Below are 18,712 nucleotides of genomic sequence, written 5' to 3'. Positions count from 1 at the left end.
ATAGATAAAGGGGAAAAAAGGAAAGCAGAGGTGTAATTTACCTGCTGTTAAATCTTACAGGTTGGTTCTTCTGTGTAATATGGAATGCAAAGTGTGATGGATTGCAATAAATAAATAAATAAATAAATAAATAAATAAACTTTTTTACTGGCAATATGTAATATTATGTTATAATTAGTTTTTCTTTCTTGTAATGTATTATCATTATTATTATAATAACAGTTTATGTCTAATACATATTTACTTATTTATTATTGTAATTTCTATGTAATTGATTTAATGCATCATGATAGTCTGTAATGATGTTTTAAGTTATGCTATGTTATACACTTACTGTAAGCTCAAATTTTAATATCAAAAATGTTCAAATTTTAACCTAATTTTGTGTAAATCATGTCAAAGGTCATGTTGAAAGTAAAATAAATTAATTAATTAGTTAATGTAATGACAGCATCTCACTCCAACAGTCAACAGCAGTTCTGTTATATGTTCCGCCACACTGAAAAACAGTTCTAACTCCATGCATATGTATGCAAGTTAACAGATTCTCCACTAGTGCTACAGTCAGTAATGATGAGTATTGACAACAGGCCTATACACAGTGCAATGTCTCCATACAGGTTAATTAACCAAACCGCCTTCTGAACAAATCTCCAGCCATGTGCACTGGACGGAGCTCTGTTTCTTCCTCTGACCCTCCAGACTATGGGTTCAGACACTTGTATCACTACTGCACTGTTTGTGTGCTTCTGCATACATTATGTATGTTGCAGAGTCTCCTGAAAAATAGAACATTTAATTACATTCACAAATAGTCAGTTTTACAACAAAAATAACTAGTACTTTCATTAAATCACTGTCATCTGAGTCAGGAACTAAGAGTATATTTAATTGCAATATTATTATACTGAATATATACTGAATCTGCCCAATAGTAAGGAGTATTTCTCAGGTCTGATCTCAGGTCAGTGCATAAATATATAAAGTAAAAAGAAAGTGCATAAAAAGAAAATTTCTGATTTTGTTCAAGCGACCCTCCTCTTCTCTGAACCTAAACCATACTACAGTGACCATTTTTTCATCTTTGCTCTCATCTGAAAGAGCCGCCATGAAGAGGGCCCCCTGCTAGCCTACAGTGCAATGTTTATGAGAAGGCCGAAAAAAAATCAATCGCTTCCGCCTTCAACATCTTTGAAAGTTATAGTGAGGTGAGGAGCAAAAGCATGTGTGTGATCCCACAAGACTCCCTTCTTTCCAACACAACAGGGTAAATTGACAGGCATATCTTCACGTTTGTATCCCGCTTTTCTTACAAACCGCACAATAAATAAAAACAAGAAAGCAAAGGTACTGTCTGGTCTTTGATTTCAGTCTCAATTTAATGACAGCATCAAAAAAGGAAGAAAAATGCTTTCAGTGCCTTAGCCCAGTGGTGTGCTAACTTTTTTTTTAATCCAGGGAATTCTTCCGGCATAGAAGAAAAATTATGGAACTCTTCATGATCAGAGCTCAGATTTATTTTAGGAATATAATCCAACTAGTTAAATATTAGGCACATTAGGCAAACATGCTCCATTATTTTTATTTATTGGAGCCGGTAGGGCTTTTTTATTCCTGCACTTTCTATCCACATGTGCCAAATTAGTTTCACTGAATCAATTTTGCCATAGTATCATGTATTACCAGCACATGATTTATATTTGGTCACATGATTTATTTTTGCTTTTGACCTTTATAACAAACCAATACAAGAGACCAATCAATCAAGTTTTGAACAACTACATGAAAACTAGAACAACTGTGAGAGTAGTTGATTGTGATCCCTACCAACCATCCATATCATCATTAACAACAACAACAAAAAAAAAAACATTAAAAATAAATAAATAAATAAATAAATAAATAAATAAATAAATAGAAAATGCCATGACTGGAGAGCGAAGACCCCTGGACGTCTGCAGACTCCACACTGAGAACTACAGCATTAGCTGAAAGTCAGTCAGTCATTCACTACCTCTATTCTGTAACGAATACCCCACCCCAATAATTACCACTGCAAAACTCTCACGTCCAAATTAATAAAAGGACATGTGTAATGTGCCCTCATAGCTCAACAGTTATTCCAATTACTGCTTGTCCGGGCAGAAGATGGGCCGTCGCTGGGAGAGTAATGACTTTGACATGAGCTCGGAGTCATTAGGAAACAGCCGACATTATGGCAGAAGCTCCTGTGTGATTGGGGCCTGTCCTCAGCTCCTGCTCTTCCTCACTGAAATGACAACAGGCTCTTTTACAGAGGAAGATCATTCAACTTTGATATTTAAATGGTACCTAATTATCCACAATATTACTGGACAGGATGATCAGTCAAATGAGACAGGCCTTATTATCTGGAACAGCTTTGATTTGACATAAAGAGCTCATAACCAATAAATTCCACTGGCCATTCAAACTCGAATTTTACAGTATGACAACATTTGTTGTTTTATTTACCCCAAATGGGATTATGCCAGGCTTATTTAGATTCAGGCTGGCCAATGCACATACTTGGATGGTTTTTTGGGAGGTGGGAGGAAACCGGAGAAAAACCCATGCAGACATGGCCACACAGACCGTAACCCAAGCTCAGGACTGAAATGGGTTATCTGAAGCTATGAGGTGACCATGCTACAGATTGTGCCACTCATGTTTCTTCTTTATTTCTAATAAATATAGCAAATATCACTTATAATGACTGACGTTCACATAATGTATAGCCTGATTTAAAAGTACAAACTGTGAAAGTGTTTACAACGCTTTTCCCGTTGTTATCAAAATGTTTTGCATGTGTTGGTTATTGCATTGCCTACTTGCTATCAGAGTTCACATAGATCATTACTGAAGAGATCTCACACATTTGCATAATCTCCAAAGTAATTATGAGCTCGACTTGTTCTGTAATCCCTATCAGTTTCACTGTGTTTTTTCCTTTTTTTGAAGGAATGCATATTTTGACATAAAATGTGCTAAGAAAATATAACACTCAAATCCACAGAGGTTTTCACATCCCTTTAATTCTCTGACAACCGCTAAATTTGTCAACTCTCAAACTCAAATTCCACTAAGGTGATGTGTAACAGTGAATATGTTGAACCCATGCTGAGAAACTGGAGGAGCAGTGCTGATCCTGCCAAGGTTTAAGCCATTTTGTGCTTGGAAATTTTCAAAACATTGTTATATTTCATTATTGTGCAGAAGGTGCCATGATACAGTAAAACCTGCAAATAAGAGAGAATTTAAATAAATCTGTATTATTTAAATTAGAAAGATTTTATTAATGAAAAGGATTCATATTTTAAGTATAATTAAATTTGGGTACCAATTTGGGTACTTAGGAGTCATGTACTGACTTTTTCTGCTACCTTTTGTAATCATATGGATAACTTAAAGCGATAATGCCCTCTGACTAATAAGGTGACCATTCCTCTCAATCTGGCATCAGGCATTAGCATTATTTGGCTAACATTTGTGCTGGCATGCATCGCTCGTTACCTTTTTCTCCACATGCACGAATGTCCCAAAATGTGAGTCGTCATAGCTGCAAATGTCAATTACCACATTTCCCCTGACATTTCTGGCTAATAGCTGACATGCGGCAGGTGTAATAAGCATCATTACATTTTCGATGGCTCAAGACACATCGACACGCAAATGCTTGCTCGCAGGTTCTGTAAGACGAGAGCCTTGTTATGTCTACAGCATATTTCATTGTCAATTTGAGAAGCTCTACACCATACCACAACGATGAAAAATGGCTTTGTTAATGTAATAGACGCTCTTGGCATTTCAAAAAGCACTCAGCTCTCTTGATTACCTCATTTAGCCTTATTACTTAAAAGTCTTATTTACTTCTCCATTCATAAAGTGTAGTCTCGCATGATTAATGGAGTAGACTGGTGTTCAGGCAGAGACTGGGTCTGTGAGGGTGTAGTGAGAGAATTAGGGACAATCGTGAAAGGTCGAATAAACCAGGGGACAACAAGAGACATGAGTCTCTTATATGTACCTGTGCAATACATATAATTTTCATTCAACTGATTCAAATTTCATGCAACTGAATCATCCAGTTACACAATAGATGCAAAATAAACCATCCATTCTTAATGATGTTATATTTCCTCTGTATTCTTGGTCATGTCAGTGAGCCAATGGTATAACCTCACCACCATGTTTTTAGTTTTTAGTTTTAGCTTTAAAGTGATTTTCTCAATTAGAATCTGAAATCCACAAAGAAATCAATATCTTGATCTAAATCTACATTCAGATTTCTGTAAAGATGCTTTTTGACAATGTTTACAGTTGAGGCCAAATGTGTACATACACCTAAAGACAAATTCAATGCAAACTCAATTTTTAACAACTCCATTTCTTTTGGCAGTCAGTTAGGGCATCTCCTTTGTTCATTTCAGAAAGCATTTTAAAACAATCAACTAGCAACAGATTTATTTCAGGAGCAAACAAAGAACACAATCCCAACTATGAAGCATGGGGGTGGCAGCATCAAGTTGTGGGAGTGAATTATACCTGGAAAGGGAGTGGCACACTTCAGAAAATAGATGGCTCAATGCACAAGGGGGAGTATCCAATACTGAAGCAACACCTTAGGACATCAGCCAGATAGTCTTGCTTGGCCACAACTTGTGTCTTCCAGCAAGTAAATGTATTGGAGTAGCCATGTCAAACTTTGACATGAATCACAAAGAAAATTTGTGGACCGAAGTGAAAAAAAGTGTGTGTGAGCAAAGAGGCCCCAAAATCAGACTGTGTTACACCAGTTCTGTCAGGAGGAATGGACAAAATTTCTGGCAAATTATTGTGAGAAGTTTGTGGAAGGCTGCCCCAAGAGTTTGAGTCAAGTTAGGTCAATTAAACGACAATGCCACATATACTCAGAACCTTACCTCAATGGATAATCTTATCTGGATACTGTAGATTTGTACCTAAAAAATGTCTCCTGTGAAGACCATAATACATAAAGATCATAATACAATATTCACAGTGTGAGAGTTTGGCTTTATAGTATCTAGTTGTGGAAGTGTAATGATTTTTAGTCTCACTATCGGATATCACTGAGAAGGGGATGGGTTCCCTTTTGAGTCTCTCAAGGGTTTTTCCTTATGTCATCTCAGGGAGTTTTTCCCTCACCACTGTCACCTCTGACTAGGGACCTAAATTTGAATCTACAGTACATCCAGATTTCTGTAAAGCTGCTTTGTGTATATTGTTAAATACACTATATAAATAACATCAAATTTGATTTGAATTGAAAGATAAATTAGTGTTAGAGTATAAAAAGCAAAAAGCTATACATTTTATTAAAAATCAAAACTATAAAATTCCAATCCCTGTTAATTTAGAATTACAGTCGAGTCTGGCTTTAGTCTGAAATATTAAGACAGAGTTCCATGGCAACGAACTAAAACTACTACAATCAAGAACATAGGAACCATTCTGTAATTACAGCTATTTTGTGGAAAGGAAATTTTATTAAAAAAAAAAAAAGACAATTAATAGTAGCAACATAATAATCTCATAAATCACTTTCACTCCATTAATTTTATTGCATTTAAATGCCACACCTTTGTTTAAACCTTCCTGTTGTAGTCACCCATCCATCAAACCAACATATGAACAGAGGCAACAGCTACCAAATAGCCAAAATAGTTTCTATTTTTCACCTCCTTCATAACCACATAAACCCTGATGCACATTATGTGTCCCTACTGCACCATTGAATTTGCACACCTTCCCTTTCCATCACTCTGCTTTGTTTTGATGGATAAAAAATTGAAGCAATTTTTGACAGACTAAACATGGAGCAAGTCATCTAAAAAATAATCTGAACAGACAATCCTTTTCAGGTGATGTAACTGCTAATATGGCTTTTCTGCAGCAGCATAATCATCCTATTTGCTGTTAGGAAAATGCAGGCACGCATTTAATAGCCATAGCTTGGAAAATCATAAATATGTCACTGTTTCTCCAAACATAGCAAATTGACCCTTTTAGAGTTGTGACATCAAAATAGAAGAATAGTAAAGTAAAAAAAAAAAAAAAAAGGGCTGATTAGCTAGAAAATGATTAAGTCTAGCCTCTCACTAAAAACAATATTTAATGGGGAAGTACCACTGAGAACTGACTCACTCCCTTTGCTAAAAAAAAAAAAAACAACAACAAAAAAACAAATTATTTTCATTTTTAGCTGTGAAATTTTCCAGGCGAAGGTGAAAAACAAACTGATGCTAAAACAAAAATGAAGTGTTAATTGGGAACAAGACTGTAGTAAATACTAAAAAATATATTAAATAAAGGTTATAGCAAAGAATATTACACTAAATATACATTTTTACAAATTTGGACATTTATGTGGTTGTGTAAGTATTCACCTCCTTGAAGTTTTCCATATTTTGTAGTGTTATAACCTGAAACTGAAATGGGGTAATATGTCACGAATCTGGACAAAATAGCCAATAATAGTGAATTGAGAGGAAAAATTAATATACTTTGCAAAATTTATGTACAAATAAAACTTGTAAAAATTGTGATTGATTTATGTATTGATGCATTCTCTTTTGCTTCGAAACCCATAAATTAGTTCTGGTACAAACAATTGTACTCAAAAATCATATAATTCATTGAATGAAGTCCACCCATATGCTTACAGTGTGGTCTCAATATAAGTATACAGTAGCTCCTCCTGGAGTTTATTGAGGGGGGAGCGACATTAACCATGGAGCTAGAGGGTGCAGCGATGCTCTCCATGAGGTCAGAAGGAGGAGCAAAGTTCTCCATGAGGCCAGAGGGGGGAGCGATGCTCTCTGCGAAGCATGAGGGTGGAGCGATGTCCTTCGTGGAGCGACATGCGGCATGTAGCAGAGAAACTGAGTGATGTCTTCTGCAGAACATGGAGGCAGAGCAACGTCCTCAGCAGAGCAGGAAAGCAGAGCGATGTCCGAAGAGAAGCGTGGCATAGTGACATCCAAGGCGGAGCAGGGAGGCAAAGCAGAGCTCTTGGCAAAACCGGTAGGCGAAGCAACATCTCAGTTGAACAGGGAGGTGGACCGTCATCCACATTCGAAAAGGGACGCAGAGTGTCATCCTCAGTCGAACAGGGAGGCTGAGCGGCATCCTCTGTTGAGCAGGGAGGCTGAGCGATGTTCTACATTGAATCAGCAGGCTGAGCAAGATCCGCAGTAGGGGAGGGAGGGAGGGAGGGAAAAGATCTTACGCATGGCTTGGAGGCCGTCTCGTTGGCCTCACACAGGAACTTGGCATGAGAGGTCACCACGTTGACCTCTGGATGGAGCTCTACAGGAGAGACCGCCTCGTGGGTTTTGGGCTAGAGCTCTGGAGTTGAGGTCGTCATGTTTACCTCTGGCTGGAGCTCTGCAGGGGAGACTACTTCATGGGTCTCAGGCTCTGGAGCTCTGAAGGTGTGGTGGCTGCTCTGTCAGCCTCGGTCGGGAATTGGGCTGTGGAAGCCACCCTGTCTGCCTTCTCATAGTACATGGTGAATAGCAAGACAGGTTTCTCCGACAGCCTAGCCGTCCCCAAAAAATTAAGGTCGGGGTGAATTCAGGACTCCCGAACACTTTTCTTAATAGTCCAACAAATTGGGCTACACTGCTATGGCCGCTGGATCTTGTGGTAATCAGGAGCTCCGCCCACCGGCAGGCTGGGCCAGTGAGCCGGGATATCATGAACCCCAGCCACTGCTTCAGGCTTGGGGTCCACCAAGCTTGCAAAATAGAATTGGCACTGCAGGAGATAATTTTCCAGATAAACAGAAAATCCATCATATGGTTCAGGAGGATTCAAGTCCCCCGTGAAAAAAAGGGTGGAGTTAAGTGCCGGCATGGTTATCTTGGCATGATGTTCCCTTTGCTCTCCTGCTGCATCCATGGTGTAGGCAAAGTAATCTCTCACAACGGTCTGTCACTACGGAGAGGAGGAAACAGATGGAAATGCAGTTGGAGCAGTTTTATTAAAGAAAGTCCAGCAAACAAATCCAATACATAAGGCAGAAACAAAGTCAAGGCAGGCAAAGGGTCAGGTGATCAGCAAACAATAGATCATAGAGTAACCAAAGTACAAAAACCAGGGGACAAATAAAGTTATATTTATTTATAATAAAACATTTTTTTTTTTTTTTTTTAAATCAGAATAGTGAAACGGGAAACAAGGCTTGGTATTGACAAAACACAACGGAAACTGAGCAAATACTGCAATGAGGCTGAAACAGAATGAGGCTTATACAGGTGAACAGTGATGAGTGTGTAATTGAGAACAGGTGCATACAGTCATGTGACATGGTCAGGTGAGGTGCAGTGGCTGATGGGAATCGTAGTCTCTAGTCCCTTTTCCGGTATTTACATGACACCATTATAACTACCTCCAAGACATTTTGTATCCTCTGACCTTTTAATTTAATGTTTGCAATAGGATTGCCACCATACCATTCAACTGTTTTTTTTTGTTTGTTTGTTTTATTTTAACTTTTGAACCGAATTTCTGTTGATTGTTTTATGGTTGTACTTGATTTATTTTCTTTTTTTTCCTTTTACTTGATTTGAACCTGAAAATTATGAAACAGAGGTAGAGATTTTCACTCAACTGTACTGTATATGGACAATTTTTCACGTTTTCATGTTCATAAACTTCAACAAATGTCTCGAACATTTGGGGAAAACTGTCTAAAAGCCCTGAACATCTGGCAGGGTAACATGTCTTCCACTCCACCAGTCACTTGAAAAGCAAAGCCTGCTCAAACGCTAATCACATCAGCTGAGACGATGCTCTGTCCACCGTCTTCCGTTCCTTCACAATAATAACAGCACTAACTGAATGAAGAGGCCTTACATGGCAGAATTGTGCACAAAATAGGGCCTCAATTACTTTCCTACTAGGACATTCAGGCATGGAAAACCACATTAGACTACAAACAGACGACTGCTCACATGAAAGGCTACTTTGGGGATGTTTGAATATGAAGAAACAAACACTTAATTTGCCATAATCATGTTATGAAGGCCTGTAATTGACAGGGGCAGTTCAGGGATCTGTGGCTCTGTGGCTGGAAGTCATAACAGCCAGTCACCTTGCTATTGCATGACATATTACGTATATTTCACCAAATATTAACAAAGTTAGGCTAAGCCAAGGTCGTCTGGAATATCAGCACAGACACAGGGTTAATTTGAGTGCAACAAGTCCTCTGTCTCTTTGTGCAGCACATCAATACATGGCTACTTTTGGTTAGTAAAAGCTTCACAAACCGTAAAACAAGCAAAAATCAATAGTTGACAATGAAAATGGCTCACAAGGTCAAATACGGAATAACTTTTGTGTACTCCTCTGTAACAAGCAGTACTTACTGAATATTTCAGCTTCTTCTGTCACTTTCATGCGAAGTTAGCATGAGTGAGCACTGAGGAAAAGCTTATAGCGTATAAGGTTTAAAGATAAGTCAGACGGTCAGTTTTCTCCTGACATCCATTTTGTCACTCTGTCTTCTCAATAAGCATTTGTTTTCCTTTTCTACTTGGTCATCTGAATTGAATACTCACAACAGATTAGCATGAAATATTCTCATACTTACGACAGCAGTACACTTAAATGCAACCATGTCCTGTGCATACTAATGACAAATTCAGCCATCACTTGCAGAGTTGCCTGGCCGTGTGTGTGTGTGTGTGTGTGTGTGTGTGTGTGTGTGTGTACATGACACCATTGTTGGTATGCAGAGAGCAGTCTTGTGCTTTCACTAACATCCGACTAGTATTACAAGCCGCCTGCTAGCAATGAAAACATCCTTGCATCACTTTGTTTTCTCAAGCGACAGTGATGTCGGAACTTACCCTCTAATAAAGTCCATCCATAAAGCAGGACCACCAAGAACAGGAGCCTCCCTTGCATGAGTTATTCAGTATTAATACCCTACAACATCAGAAAACACACTCTGTTGTAAACACTGGGCTGAATTGAAACACACCCAACTTAACATTTATGTACACTATTAACCAGTGGGAAATCAGAAAGAAAGAAGCAGGGGCACCAGCAAGCAGATGAGGGCTGAAAACCTTGGAATAGTGTTTGTCAAATAATAATGTTGAAAGACACAAAGTAGGATGTAATAAGTCCACTATGTAGAAATTCTATATTCACTTGTGAAAAAAGGAATTAATTTTCCTATAATTTTTCAAGACTTTTCACTGAGTTAAAGACCGTGTTCATAATACTTTATACCACAGAAAAGTCTCGGTGCTAACAGTGATGATGATTAATTTTCTACTGCATTCTATATACAGCAGCTCTAACAGTAGTGCAGGGCAAATCATATCATTATATCTAACAAATTATTGTTTCTATGGTAACAACTCATTTACAGGGACATTTATGTTGGATGCTCTACATGATCATAAGGCTAATAAATACATTTTAAAAAGGTGCTATTTAACAAAGAACCTGTATAACAGTTAGTATGTTGATGTTTTTCTGTAAGGAAATGTTTATTTAACATTTATGGAAGGAGTCAGTGCTTCGTAAACCTCAGTCTAAGTTTCCCAGCGCAGGAAAGCCTTCAGGACAGAGGAGTTTGCACTTTCCAGTTTCTCAGTCACGTGACAAGCTGTGTTCCACTATATTAAATGTTACTGTGAGCAGTTTAAAAGGACAATGCATCATTCATTAAACAATTAAATTGGTAATTGTTGGGAAACCACTATGGTATAAGAGGAATAAGACACTTTTAGATATGTTGTTATTGGAAAATAAGCAACTTTGGTATGGTAAGAATAACTCCGCTCAATCACACCACTCCATCTTTGTTTATTTTGCTATAACAGCACACCCCCAAATGTTTTATTCTACTTATTACAGAGGATCACATATTACACAGTCCCTCCAGGATTTTACAATTTCAGAAATTAATGCAAAATCAAGGAAACCGCAATATTCGGAGGAGATTTTCCACAGGTTTGGGCCAAGACGTGTCATGTGACGTCAACACTACGCACGTTCAGCCAAAGCCCTCTTCAATTCATGTGCATCGAACATGAGTACAGCTAAAAGGTCTCATTTGCCAACAAATATCACTGCGAAAGACCATGCAAAAAAATTTCCTCAATTGCAATTTCGCCAATTCAAGTAGTTTTCTGCAAAAAATGCACAAAAATCTCAAATCTTGAAAAAAGCTGCCACAAAATCAACTATTTTTGGCCACAACAATCACAAAAAACTCAGTGAAATCCTGTACAGACTGCTTATATGTAAGTCCATAGCTAAAAATGTGCATATAAAGTAATTATTTGGCAACATTAACAGTTTATTAGTGCCAAATGTCGTGTTCTCCTAATCCTACTTTATATTGCTCTCTATATAACTAACTGTATAACAATATAATAATTGCATCAGTTCATTACAAACAACTATATTTTACAGTGCAAACATGCTGATAACACTTCACATTAGGACATTGGGACTTCAAGGCACATTCTGGGGTATTGATCAAAGTACTGAAGTGATATGAGCACTAAATAAATCACCAATAATAATTAGCACTCAATTAACATGTAATATTTGACAATAGGTTACTAATTTGCTAATTAAATATGTGAAAAAAAGATTAAGCAAATTGTGTGCAAACAGGATATTCTGATATACTTCAATTTAATTAATCTGCTAAAACAGATTTAAAATAATGTATACTTGAATGCATCATAATCAAATTTGGTATACAGTTTTGCTGAATTAAAAAAATATATTATTAGATAAAAACTTTGTATGTTTTAACTTTGTATGTTTTTAGTCGATGCCTATGTGTATATGATGTTTTTAAGCTAGATTACATATATATATATATATATATATATATATATATATATATATATATATATATATATATATATATATAATATAATATAACTTTTAACAGATATAAAACATCAAGCAATCAACATGTTAATGAACAATGACTCATTTATTCAAGGTACAGTATCTAGAATTTTCTTTAAGGCTTTAAGGTGAATGCCTTTCTATGAACATCTCCAGGATCAGTTTTCTTTTATTTTTCCACTTCTGTGTTCATTAGAACAATCATACAGCCAGGTCATATTTGAGGTGCATAATGTAAAGCAATAAGAAGTAGAGTAATCAGGACCTGGGTTAATGTGATGAGTAATAAACCCAATTAGCTCTGTGTGTGAGTCAGAAGGCGACCAGTTCAACAGAGCCACCGTGCTGACACTCTGGGTAATGAAGTTTCAGGAAAACAAAAGAAAGCCAATGTACTTGCAAATGATCAAATTCACAAGACCTGACAATATATTCAGTGGAATCTGATCTGAGTTGGAATGAGCGAGTGTGATGAGGTTGAATTTTGTTTGATTTGGTATGAATGAAGTGATAAGAAAAGTTATAAATGCTAACTCTAACGTTAACTTTTATAACTACTCATATGTTTTGTTAAGTAGTTCCAACGATTAGGAATTTGAAAGCACTATAACTTGATTTTCATCACAGTTCCTCCCATTTTAGAGTTGACAAAAAACCATGAAGCTCTCTGAACTCATGCTACAGGGACTGATGAACAGCATCTTTTCAAAATTATGTCTAAAATTCACTCATTAATTTTTAACATAGCAAGTTCAGCTGAGTGACAACTAATGTAAATCAGCATGATGCACTTTGCAATACTACATTTGTAGTAGATAGTATTTTTAGTCTATTCCCTGTAGTATTTTCGTCAGCAACCCATAATTTAGAACACTTATGTAAAAATTGCATACATTTCACAAATTATCAAGTAATTATTGAGTAATGTGTAAGTAGGTGTTGAAAAAAAAAAAAACAACAACAACAACAACAAAAATAATAAAATATGAATAAAATGAAATTTGCATGAAAATAAATTAGGCATGTCTAAATTAATTAATCTTGTGGGGAAAAACACATGAACAAAATAGATCATGTGTAAAAAACAATCTAATGTGACAATAAAATTATCATGTGGGAAAAATGATGTGAAGAAAATGAATTGTGTAAAATGTGTGTGGGGGGAATTGTGTAAACAAATAATATGAAAATAAAAGAATCATGCAACAAATAAGAAATATCACATATGAAGAAAAATGCCAATCTCATGTAAAAAAAACAAAACAAAAAAAAACAAACAAAAAAATTAATTCTGAGATTGGTGTGAGATAAACAAAGATCCATGCACTACATGTGAAAAACTAACTTATAGTACTTATATTATGTAAAAACTCAAAAAGAACAAACTTATAGTATCTAAAAACTCAAAAAATTCACATCATATAAAGTTCATATGGGCTTTAGAGGAAGAAAGAGGAGGATGAGGCAGTTGGACGTCTGTGTCCAAAGCTCATTCTGAGTGAGGGACACCTTCCAGTGGACTGTGACACAGATGAAGCACTTAAAGTGAGAGCCGTCGAAACAATCCCAGCAGGCCCAGGTGAATTAATGAATCCTCCCCCAATCCAGCAAGGAGTGATCCATTACTTCCTCTAATTATAAATAATAATCCTGATTATTACACTGGTTAGCCGCCACCAGCTGAGATGGATGGCCCAAGACATGATTTATCTTTTTTTTTTCCCCAACACTTCATATGGATATCCAGTCACTCCAGCATCATCAGCAGGCCACTGTGATCTAAACTCCAAATCACACAAACTGTAATGTATGTGCTTCATTGTCACAGCAGGACTTATACGCATTGTTTCAATGAGTTATTAATTAATTAGCATCAGACAAACAGAACTGTACATTATGTACATCGACTGTATGAAACTCCTTCAATTTGTACATTGTTTTTCATCTTTAGGTCTAGAACTCATTCATTTATACATTGATTTATCTGTGAACCTGTAAAGTCCAAATATTGTCATACTGTATTTCTGTCAGGTCTCCTGATCCAGAATAATTTCTGACTCGAACTGATGGAGGTCAGAGGTGACAAACATCTGGAGATTTCCTTAATTGATGAAGCTGTCCAAAGCTCCCTGTGGAAAAAATGTGTCTCATTCAATTCACTCACTAGAGCTAACAGAGTGTGTGATACTCCAGAGGTACACAGTCATACTGAGGTTTAAGCACCCTTATTGTGACGGGATTTTATATATATATATATATATATATATATATATATATATATATATAATGTCTATATTTTTTTATTAATAAAATATTTTTACTTTACATACAGATCAAATGCCCAATCTACTGATCACATCATGAGCATAGCAAATTCAATATTAATACAATTTATGACCCAGCCAACACTCTCGGAATATACCTTTGCCTTGCTGTTGTGATAGCATCACTGATTTTTTTAATTTATTTATTTGTACCTTTAGTGTGTATCGATTACACTGAACGTGAATGTAGCTTACATTTTAAAGACCACTCTTTAATTAGCACCTTTAATTAGCTTTTAGAGTAATTCTTTAAAGGTACCCAAAATGCACCTGTCCAGGTAAAAGATACACACTAAAGGTGTGTTTACGTGTGAGGATACTGTAATAGTGACAAAGAAAGATACAGTTTAGTACCCATGTTTCTGAGAGTGTAGTGTCGGACTGCAACAGAAGAAGGTGTGCTAAAAGAGGAGAGGAAACAAAATACAGACAAATGAATCCAAAGACAAATATCTTACCTGCTCTAAAAGCCAGTGTTGAATCCAGCATGGAAAACACATTGCACATTCATATTTATATTAAAATGATCATATTGAGGTAAACAAATCACTCTGGGAGTGGCACCTGATTGAAACTTCAATCTGTTTATCAGCCGTTTAAATGACTGAATATGATCAATAAGCTTTTCATGCTTTACTATGAAGCAACGATTGCAATAGCTTGTGAATTGTGTTATAAAGAATGTGCATAAACTGAAACACTGATCCCTCCAGTCATCTGATAGCAGACACAGTAAAGTCCTGTGAGACATCTGAAGCATTTATCACACTTACTTTTAGAGTTTCTTCAACTTAAGTATGCTGGAAGGTCTAAATAAGAGAGAACGAGCAAAGCTGATGAGACAACCGAAAGAAAAAGAAAGAGAGCTGATTAAGTTGTATTGTTGTAAAGCACCTCTTTAAACTAAGCTAATCTGTTAATTAACAATGAATACACAGAGAATTTGTTTGTAATGCAATTCGGTGTAAAGGAGCTCTCAGTCTCTATGCTTCACTGCTGATCCAAGCAAGTCGAGTTAGAAATACTACAATCAGATGCACATCGCTGCTTCTCTTGCACTGGTGTTGGTTTAATGTATAATGATGGTGTGTGTGAGCTGCACAGCGTACGTGCACACTGTAGTCTACTCTCAAAAAGACATAATGTGTACGTGTAGAAATCTATTTATGTATCTATTATAAAAAAATATAATCTATTAGAAAAAAAAAACAATTTTGGAGCATTTATTGTTGCAGCCCTATTCAAAATGAACAATGGATGATTTTTTTTCTTGTTTATATTTTAGTGTAATTAAAATGATCTTATGTGGAAAAACATGTAAAGCTGCATTTCAGCATGGTATGCCCCGAAATTTCACGTGCATTCATGTAAACACGTGACATCCGGTGAATAGTATGTGATCACGTGAAAAAATAAAGTCATGCACTACATGCATGTTTAAAGTCTTAATGTAAAAAAAATATATATTAATTAATGTAAAAACAACAATGCATTTTTAAATGTAAAAAATTTTAGAGTGCAGAGAAAATGGGCATGCAAGAAATATATATAACAAATATTATCCCTTTAGAAAAAAATCAACAACTTAAAATAACAAACATAAATGATACTTTTAAAAAACCTCCAATTCAGTAACAAACATATTTTTTTCTGTCACATGCACCACTGTTTAAACATTTCTGAATCCAGTGTGACTCTATATATGATTTTTAAGTGATTGCTAACAAATTGATAAATACACTCATTAATAATCACTGATCATGTTAAAGCATTTATTGCGAGTTTCCTGCTGACAGACAAACAGGAGCAGCAGAAGTGCCCTCTATTTCGACCGTCTACTATTACCATAAAAATATTACACAGAGATTCCAATACAACATACTCTTGCTTTAGATTCCATACATACTATACATCAGAGGGATGGAGAAGGAGGCTTGGACATCTATTTTATAATATTTATAATATTGTAAGGTTAACTCTATGACTTTTGTTTTTGAGTTTAAATATCCTAGTGTGTTCTATATATAAAAATCCACAATTAAGCAGTGTCATAAACTTCATTGAGACAACACATAGAAAATGCAAGATGTCTTATACTAGACATAGAAAAACCTGGGGTGGAAAAAAATAATGGGATAAATGTAGTGTATATGAAATTCAAACTTGTGTTTAATAGAAACCTGAAGTAATGTTGATGTAATTTATGCAAAATAATGGAATATTAAAACAACTTATAAGACTGATTTAGTAGCTTTATGCCATACAGGTATAAAGTGATGTATGTAGATTCTATCTAGATATGAAAACCAAATTAGTAAAGCTTGTATGCCATCTAGAGGACACATAGATATTGCAGGTTTCTAAATTAAAGAGCATTACTGCCCCAGTGTGGCAAGACACTCGATCTTCTGCAGAATAGTAAAGTGTAACTTGGTCAAGTCTTTAAGCACAGAACAAAATTCAGGATGGGGTGGAGATGATGTGATGCAGTTAGATATGGATTAGTCAAAGAGGTCAAAGAAAAGAATCACTGCTAGAGTTCTCCTCAGAGTGATCTCAGACATACTGCACTCACACTCAATCAAAATACAGCGACAAATGCCTTTTTATGCTGTGATGGCTTTTAATACATAAAGAAGTACTTTACTATAATATACTATATATTATTTTTAATGCTTGTGTTTGCACTCCCACAAACTCAGCAAACCCTTTAGGCACCCTTACATCTACAGTAAAGTAGTTTATGGGAGTGGAAACACAGACACTAAAAATGTACAGGATGAGGTTTGTATTTTTCATAAAGTCCAGGAACTTGTAATATGAGTTATGTGTTATGAGTTATGAGTTACACACAAATGTGTGTGTGTGTGTGTGTGTGTGTGTGTGTGTGTGTGTGTGAGAGAGAGAGAGAGAGAGAGAGAGAGAGAGAGAGAGAGAGAGGATCCATAAAACAAAAAATAATCAATAAGACTTCACAAAAAGGAAGGGAGAAAACAGAGTATACATAAGGGCTGAACATAGAACAGGTGCACACATTAGGGGAAAATAATAATAATAATAAGACATTGGTGGGGGCAGCACTGGAACTAAAACAAGGGCACACTGCCATAAATAAAATAAAATAGTCTTAGACAAATACGAAAATGAAATAGAACTCAATCAAATCATAATGAATCAAATATTCAATCTAAATGTATTATTTTCTATAAGCATTACTATAACTTTCACACTAGTGTTAACTGGAATATATATTTTTACAAAACATGACCTTATTTACAATGAGAGACAATGACATTTAATACAGAAACAAAAAATACAATATAAAAAAATGAGAATAACTTTCATAATTACACATTTATCAATTTCTTTAAGCTTCACTTTCTATTTAGTTCATATTGATATATTTTTTTAATTGAACAAGAACAACTACTTTTGAAGCAAATTTTTGTGCTTAGTACAATTTCTCTAAGCAGCATGACATTAAAAAAAACATATTTATATTACATACAGAACGTGGTTAAGTCAATTTGGTCTTTGTGAATATGACTGATATAACACTTTGTGAAAGTTTCCTCAGTGTCTGTGCATGCACGACTTCTATCTGCAGGATCTCTGGCTTTTGTTTGTAAATATCCTGAAATATTCTTTATAATAAGATAAATAAGATAATTAGATATATGAAAATATCAAGATCTTTAAAATACATAAAATTCAGAATTGTGTTGTTCTAGGTCAACCGGATGTCCAGTGCTAAGTAGTGAACAGAACATAAAGGTTAAGGACATGGACACTGCAGCACTCGTCAGAGTTTATTCTCAGTTTAAAAATGACAGAATTAAAGGCATATACAGGCAGATGGAAGTAAAAGCAGGGATAATTTTCACCTGTAAAAGCAACCGAGTGGAAGATGAGAACCACATCGGGAGGCTAATTAAACTAAAAAGAACAGTCTGAGATACATACTGTATCTGCTACACTGATAACAATTACACAGCATGAGCAATTGCTTTCTCTGTCTGCATCCTGTATTTCTGTCACGGGCAAAACGGGAGCAGAGAAATGAAAGTAACACCAGATAAAACATCCTATGGCTGCACAGACACATGCTATTAGAGCTGTTAAAGCTCATTCCAGGGATTTCCTTCTGTTGAGTAATATGCAATAAAAATGGCATAAAATGTTGAAACATTACCTAGTGGTCTATAACAATTTTTGAGGTCAAATCATAGAAAACCTGTGAGGTGAACTGAAGAGGAGAGTCCACTAGAGTGGTACCTTGAAATGTGAAGGATCAGGAGAGATTCTGTATGGAAGAATGGTCTCAGATCCCTTGTCATGTATTCTCTAACTTCATCAAGCATTATAGGAGAAGACTCAGAGCTGTTATCTTGGCAAAGGGAGGTAGCACAAAGTGTTGACTAAAAGGGTGACAATAATTGTTGCACATCTATATTTAA

Source organism: Ictalurus furcatus, chromosome 17 (genome assembly GCF_023375685.1).
Source record: "Ictalurus furcatus strain D&B chromosome 17, Billie_1.0, whole genome shotgun sequence".
NCBI classification, from domain to species: domain Eukaryota; kingdom Metazoa; phylum Chordata; class Actinopteri; order Siluriformes; family Ictaluridae; genus Ictalurus; species Ictalurus furcatus.
Note: the sequence above shows the minus strand (reverse complement) of the source record.